Source organism: Gorilla gorilla, chromosome 12 (assembly GCF_029281585.2).
Source record: "Gorilla gorilla gorilla isolate KB3781 chromosome 12, NHGRI_mGorGor1-v2.1_pri, whole genome shotgun sequence".
Classification (NCBI taxonomy): Eukaryota; Metazoa; Chordata; class Mammalia; order Primates; family Hominidae; genus Gorilla; species Gorilla gorilla.
Window position 1 is genome coordinate 91,971,596 of NC_073236.2, and position 7,741 is coordinate 91,979,336.

The 7,741-nt window shown below is 45.5% G+C and overlaps 1 long non-coding RNA gene across 1 annotated transcript in view; it reads left to right on the top strand.

Annotated features, from left to right (window-relative positions):
- The window catches only part of LOC129531590 (uncharacterized), a 28,428-nt gene extending 20,958 nt beyond the window's left edge, over positions 1-7,470 (top strand). Inside the window, exon 2 of the long non-coding RNA XR_008676867.2 lies at positions 7,184-7,470. This is a non-coding gene — a long non-coding RNA (uncharacterized lncRNA). The remainder of the gene's footprint in view (positions 1-7,183) is intronic.
- Positions 7,471-7,741: the final 271 nt, after the last annotated feature.

Consider the following 7,741-nt stretch of genomic DNA (forward strand, 5'->3'; position numbering starts at 1 on the left):
TATGGGATCTTGTGATCACGTAAGTTAATACTTAATAAACTCCTATACATATATATATATATATGTCCTATTAGTTCTGTCCCTCTGGAGAACGCTGACTAATACAATAATAACAATTGAAAAACAGAAAAGGAAGGAAGAAGTGAAAACGAAGCATCCCATTCTCAACAACTCAAGTACCCTGTTCCCAGTACCTGTTAACATTTTGGTGTGTTTTAGCCTTTTTGTCTGTGCATCTAACTTAGGATCATAGCTTATGTACAATTTCATATCTGATTTCTCTACTTACAGTGAGGGCATTTCCTTGTGATATTAAAATCTCTTTGGACAACTGAGCTTAATGGCTGCAAAATATTGCATCAAGTAAACATGTCAGAGGCATTCGAACCAGAGTGACTCCATCTTGAAGAAGCGCTGGGTAAAATGAGGCTGAGACCTGCCAGGCTGCATTTGAAGGAGGTCAGGCATTCTTAGTCATAGGATGAGACAGGAGGTCATAAGATACAGGTCACCAAGACCCTGCTGATAAAATAGGACACAGTAAAGAAGCTGGCGCAATCTCTTCGAATCCAAGATGACAATGGGAGTGACCTCTGGTTACCCTCGCTGTACATTATATGCTAATTATAATGCATTAGCATACTAAACAACACTCCCACCAGCACCATGACAGTTTATACATGCTATGGCAATGACTCGAAGTTACTCTATATGGTCTAAAAGGAAGAGAAACCCTCTGTTCTGGAAATTCCCCACCCCTTTCCTGGAAAACTCATAAATAATCTACCCCTTGCTTAGCATATAATCAAGAAATAACCATTAAAAATAGTCAACCAGGCCAGGATTGGTGGCTCACACCTGTAATCCCAGCGCTTTGGGAGGTGAGGTGGGTGGATCACCTGAGGTCAGGAGTTTGAGGCCAGCCTGGCCAACATTGTGAAACCCTGTCTCTACTAAAAATACAAAAATTAGCCCTGGTGTGGTGGTGCACACCTGTAATCCCAGCTACTCGGGAGGCTGAGGCATGAGAATCACTTGAACCTAGGAGGCAGAGGTTGCAGTGAGCTGTACTGCACTCCAGCCTGGGTGACAGAGTGTGACTGTCTCAAAAAAAAAGTCAACCAGCAGGCTTTGGGGCTGCTCTGCCTATGGATTAGCCATTCTTTTCTTTCTTTACTTCTCTAATAAACTTGCTTTCATTTTACTCTGTGGACTCGCCCCGAATTCTTTCTTTCTTTCATTTTTATTTATTTTTTTTGAGATAGAGTCTCGCTCTTGTTGTCCAGGCTGGAGTACAATGGTACAGTCTCGACTCACTGGAACCTCTGCCTCCTGGGTTCAAGCAATTATCTTGCCTCAGCCTCCCAAGTAGCTGGGATTACAGGCGCTCAGTACCACGCCTGTCTAATTTTTGTATTTTTAGTAGAGATGGGGTTTCACTGTGTTGGCCAGACTGGTCTCAAACTCCTAACCTCAAGTCATCTGCCTCCCTCGGCCTCCCAAAGTGCTGGGATTACAGGTGTGAGACACCATGTCCGGCCCCAAATTCTTTCCTGAGTGAGATCCAAGAACCCTCTCTTGGGGTCTGAATTGTGACCCCTTTCCAGTAACAAATATAACGTAGTGTTTATTTAAGAAATTTCTGGTTTGGGCGTGATGGCTCACGCCTGTAATCCTAGCACTTTGGGAGGTCAAGGCAGGTGGATCATCTCAGGTCAGGAGTTCCAGACCAGCCTGGCCAACACAGCAAAACCCTGTCTCTACTAAAAATACAAAAAAAAATTGACTGAGCATTGTGGCAGGCACGTGTAATCCCAGCTACTTGGGAGGCTGAGACAGGAGAATCGCTTGAACCCAGGAGGTAGAGGTTGCAGTGAGCCAAGATTGCACCACTGCGCTCCAGCCTGGGCAACAGAGTGAGACTCCATCTCAAAAAAAAAAAAAAAAACAAAAAAACTTTTACACTACTGAACAATTGTTTTCTGTTTTCCACTATTATAAATATTGCCAGACCAGGAGCGGTGGCTCACGCCTGTAATCCCAGCACTTTGGGAGGCCGAGGCAGGTGGATCACCTGAGGTCAGGAGTTTGAAGCCAGCCTGACCAACATGGAGAAACCCCGTCTCTACTAAAAATACAAAATTAGTAGGGTGTGGTGGCACATGCCTGTAATCCCAGCTACTCGGGAGGCTGAGGCAGGAGAATCGCTTGAACCCGAGAGGCGGAGGTTGCTGTGAGCTGAGATCGCGCCATTGCACTCCAGCCTGGGCAACAAGAGCAAAATCCTGTCTCAAAAATAAATAAATAAATAAATAAATAAATAAATAAATAAATAAATAAATAAATAAAATATTGCCATTAAACATCTTTGACCATAAAGCTCACTTTCCCCTTCCTCCAGTCATTGGTATATGATCAAGTCTGCCAGCAAACAGTTTGCTTTTTGAGAGCAGTAAGTAATTTATTTTGGTATCCTTTTTACTGCAGTCAGGGCTTGGCACATGGCAGGTATCCAAAACTGGTTGATTGACTGAGTGATGGCAACGAGACTCTCCTGCAGTTTTCCATCCTTCTAGTTCCTCCGTGACCTCTGCCTCCATTTGGCTGTGTGGAAGATCAGCACATAGCACCACAAAATATGCCTCTTTCACAGAAGGATTGTTGAGCTGAAGGCAAGAAAGTAGCAGATGCAGGAGAGCTCTCTGCCCTCCTTGTGTTTACTGAAAAGCAGGATGTACATATACAGAGACAAAACGTATCCCGCACCCACCTTTCTATCAGGGAGGACAAAGGTTAACTAACCACTGAAGACAACTTAACACCCTTATGGGCCTAGAGATGGCTCCAGAAGAATCTAGTTAACAAGCTTTCCTAACTTACCTTTATCTGCCATTTATTTGCCTTCCCCTAAGTTGTAACCCCTGGAGACTCAATGTCTTTTCCCCTTATCTTGTTGTCTCTCTAAAAATAAATTTACCAGTCCTTTTTTTTTTTTTTTTTTTTTTGAGACAGAGTCTCTCTCTGTCGCCCAGGCTGGAGTGCAGTGGCACAATTTTGGCTCACTACAACCTCTGCCTCCCAGGTTCAAGCGATTCTCCTGCCTCAGTCTCCCAAGTAGCTGGGATTACAGGCACCCACCACCAAGCACGGCTAATTTGGTTTTTTTTTTTGTTTGTTTGTTTTTGAGATGGAGTCTTGCTCTTGTTGCCCAGCCTGGAGTGCAGTGGCGCAATCTCAGCTCATTGCAACTCTGCCTTACAGGTTCAAGTGATTCTCCTTGCTTCAGCCTCCCAAGTAGCTGGGACTACAGGTGCCACTACAATGCTCAGCTAGTTGTTGTATTTTTAGTAGAGACAGGGTTTCACCATGTTCGCCAGGCTGGTCTCGAACTCCTGTCCTCAAGTCATCCGCCCACCTTGGCCTCTCAAAGTGCTGGGATTACAGGGGTGAGCCAGCATGCCTGGCCCAAAATTTACCATTCTTTGTTGAAGATGTTATATAAGCTGGAATTGAAAGCCACCTCTTTGAGAACTGCTCATTCTCTGAGTGTTTCCCATGTATATATGAAATATACATGCTAATAAAGTTCTGTTCGTTTTTCTCTTGTTAATCTGTCTTTCGTTACAGGGGTCCATTCCAACCAAGAACCTATGGTAGTTGAGGAAAAAAATAATTTTCCTCCCCTACAGCTGCCACAAGCCATACTTTCCTATTGCTACGAGACTTTTATTGTTGTTGTTTTGAGATGGGGTCTCCTTCTGTCACCCAGGCAGGAGTGCAGTTCACCATGTTGGCTAGGCTGGTCTCAAACTCCTGACCTCAGGTGATCTGCCTGCCTTGGCCTCCCAAAGTGCTGGGATTATAGGTTTGAGCCACCATGCCGAGAGGTGGCTTTCAATTCCAGCTTATATAACATCTTCAACAAAGAACGATAAATTTTTAGAGAAGCAACAAGACAAGGGGAAAAGACTTTCAGTCTCTAGAGCAGTTCTCCCACCTCAGCCTTGTGAGTAGCTGGGACTACAGGTGTGCACCACCACACTCAGCTAATTTTGCTTTCTTTCTTTCTTTTTTTTCACTTTTTGTAGAGACAGGGTCCCACTATGTTGCCAAGGCTGGTCTTGAACTCTTGGGCTCAAGCAATCCTCCCTCCTCAGCCTCCCAAAGTGCGCACCACCATGCTCAGCTAATTTTCTTACTTTCTTTTTTTTTTAACTTTTTATAGAGACAGGGTCTCACTATGTTGCCCAGGCTGGTCTTGAACTCTTGGGCTCAAGCAATCCTCCCTCCTCAGCCTCCCAAAGTGCTGGGATTACAGACGCGAGCTATGGTACCTGGCTTGCTATGAGACTTTGGTTTGACTCATGTAACCTTCCCAGGTTATTTTATCATTGTTTAGAGATTGTTGGACCAGAACCATGGCGCTTGGCCCTGGCTGGACACGGAAGTCACCTAGAGAGCTTTAGCAAAAGTAGCCTCCGGCCCCCTCCAGAGACTCTGATGTATTAATAACTGGTCTTAAGTTGAGGCTCGATCAAGGTGTTTTTTAAAAACCTCAGTAAGTGATTATAATAAGCAACCGAATTGAGAGCCCCTAATTAAATGGTCTTTGAGTTTCTTCCCAGTTCTTCTGATCTGTGAGCTTTGATTGGGTCAGGCTAATAAAGCAGGGATTCTGTCATATTGCTCTGAGAAAACAGAATACATTAATAATTATTTCCAAGAGCGTACTGTTCATTTCTGGGTTCTCAAGGAAAAAGTTTTATAACGAGTCTTTTTTGGCTGGGCGCAGTGGCTCACACCTGTAATCCCAGCACTTTGGGAGGCCTTGGTGGGCGGATTGCTTGAGGTCAGGAATTTGAGACCAGCCTGGCCAACATGGTGAAACCCCATCTCTACTAAAATACAAAAATTAGCTGGGCATGGTGGCGTACGCCTGTAATTCCAACTGCTTGGGATGCTGAGGCATTAGAATCACTTGAACCCAGGAGGCAGAGGGTTGCAATGAGCGGAGATTGCGCCACTGCACTCTAGCCTGGGTGACTCTGTCTTACAAAAAAAAAAAGGCTTTTTCCACCTTTTGGAAATATCTTGGCTCCCTTCACCCTTTCCAATTAGTGGCCCGACCAGGACTGCAAGTCAGCTTACCCTTTGATTATTTCCATTTCACAGATGGAGAAGGTGAGATTAGGAAAAGTCCTAAAGATAGTCAAGAATCCAACTGCTGGCAGATTCCATGGGTAGGAGGAGTTTCTGGAAGGTAGGAAAGAGTAGAAAACCTGCAAGTTTAAAAGCGCTTCAGAAGGCCAGGTGCAGTGGCTCACACCTGTAATCCCACCACTTTGGGGGGTGAAGGTAGGAGGATTACTTGAGCCCAGGAGTTTGAGAACAGCCTGGGAAACATAGGAGATCCTGTCTCTATTTAAAAATGTGTATTAGGCCGGGTGCGGTGACTCACGCCTGTAATCCCAGCACTTTGGGAGGCCAAGGCAGGCAGATCACGAGATCAGGAGATCGAGACCAGCCTGGCCAATATGGTGAAACCCCATCTCTACTAAAAATACAAAAACTAGCTGGGTGTGGTGGTGGGCGCCTGTAGTTCCAGCTACTTGGGAGGCTGAGGCAGGAGAATAGCTTGAATCTGGGAGGCAGAGGTTGCAGTGAGCCGAGATCGTTCCACTGCATTCCAGCCTGGGTGACAGAGCGAGACTCCATCTCAAAAAAAAAAAAAAAAAGTATATTAAAATTAGCAGGGCTGGGTGTGGTATGTCATTCCTGTAATCCCAGCACTTTGGAAGGCCAAAGCAGGTGGATCACTTGAGGTCAGGAGTTCGAGACCAGCCTGGTCAACATGGTGAAACCCTGTCTCTACTAAAAATACAAAAATTAGCTGGGTGTGGTGGCATGTGCCTGTAATCCCAGCTACTCAGGAGGCTGAGGCAGGAGAATCGCTTGAACTCGGGAGGCAGAGGTTGCAGTGAGCTGAGATTGTGCCACTGCGCTCCAGCCTAGATGACAGAGTGAGACTCTGTCTCAAAAAAAAAAAAAGAATGAAATAAGTAGCCAGGCAGGCTGGGCATGATGGCTCACGCCTGTAATTCCAGCACTTTAGGAGGCTGAGGTGGGCGGATCACCTGAAGTCAGGAGTTTAAGACCAGCTTGGCCAACATGGTGAAACCCCGTCTGTATTAAAAACACACAAAAAATTAGCTGGGCATGGTGGTACGCACCTGTAATCCCAGCTACTTGGGTGGCTGAGGCAGAAGAATCACTTGAACCAGGGAGGCAGAGGTTACAGAGAGCTGCGATCGCACCACTGCACTCCAGCCTGGATGACAGAGCAAGACTCCGTCTCTGGAAGAAAAAAAATATATATATATATATAAAATAATTAGCCAAGCATGGTGGAGCACGCCTGTAGTCCTACCTACTCGGGAGGCTGAGGTGGGAGGATCATCTGGGCTTGGGGAAGTCGAGGCTGTAGTGAGCCATGATCACACTACTACACCCCAGCCTGGGCAACAGAGTGAGACACTGTGTCCAAAAAAAAAAAAAAAAAATGAATAGACAAAAAATAAAAGTTAAAAAAAAAATCTGAAAGCTCTTCAGGTTGCAAGCAGGTAAAGCAAAGTGAAGATCCTTGGAGCAATCTCCCTTGCTACCTACTCCTGCCACAGAACATCAGCCTCCCTGCCTATAATCCCACCACAATACTGCAGCTCTTTGATTCTCACAAGCTTTTCTGATATCTTTAATTGCAAACCCTCCCACTGTGGTTTTCCAGAGCTCTAGTCAGTTAGCAGTTAAGACAGCAGCAGGGATTAGGAGTGAGCCAGGGGAGAGCAAAAATGGGGGCTGCAGCTGTTTCCAAGGCAGCAGGAGGGGAGCCAGCCGGGAGGAGGCCGTGCCTGTCAGCCAGGCATTCAGCTGGGGGCCACCTCTAGAGATAGAGACAGTCAAGTTACACAGCAAATGAGTTTTTCTAACAGCTCATTCATCCTCTAATTTAGTAGTGAAATATTACCTGGATGTACTTGAATCACGTTCAGGGGCTTGTAAAACACCCCTAAAGAGATTAAAATGATTTCCCCTGACAATTCCATGACTTAACAATAGCTCAGTAAGGAATGAAAACCAAAACACTGCCATAGAGAAGAAAATAATTATTTCCTTCTCCTCGTAGGCAGATATGGGGCATTATAGAGGCATAGCAACAAGGAATACTGTCTCCAGGAGAATGGAAAATTACCATGGGCTCCAGTCTGAGGCTTCTTCCTGATCCACCAAGTTCCTGAGAAAATAAGATGGGAAGAAGGAGACAGCGCTCCCTGCTGTGGGTTCCCAGCTTGCTCTCATCTCCAACTCACTATGAAATGCAAACTTACTTTCTGCTTCAAGGAACCGTAAGTTCCTTCTGAAATGACCGTGGGCACAGAAGAATAAAATGCAACACAATGTCTGGACTATCAATACTCTTATTTTACATTTAAAACATTAGCCTGGCCAGGAATGGTGGCGCATGTCTGTAATCCCAGCACATTAGGAGGCCAAGCTGGGAGGATCACTTGAGGCCAGGAGTTCGAGACCAGCCTGAGCAGCACAGTGAGAACCCCCCACCCACCCCACCCCCACATCTGCAAAAGAAAAGAAAAATTAAAATTAAAAAATTAAGTTGGGCTTGGTGGTTCATGCCTGTAATCCCAGCACTATGGGAATCCCAGGCAGAAGGATTTCTTGAGCC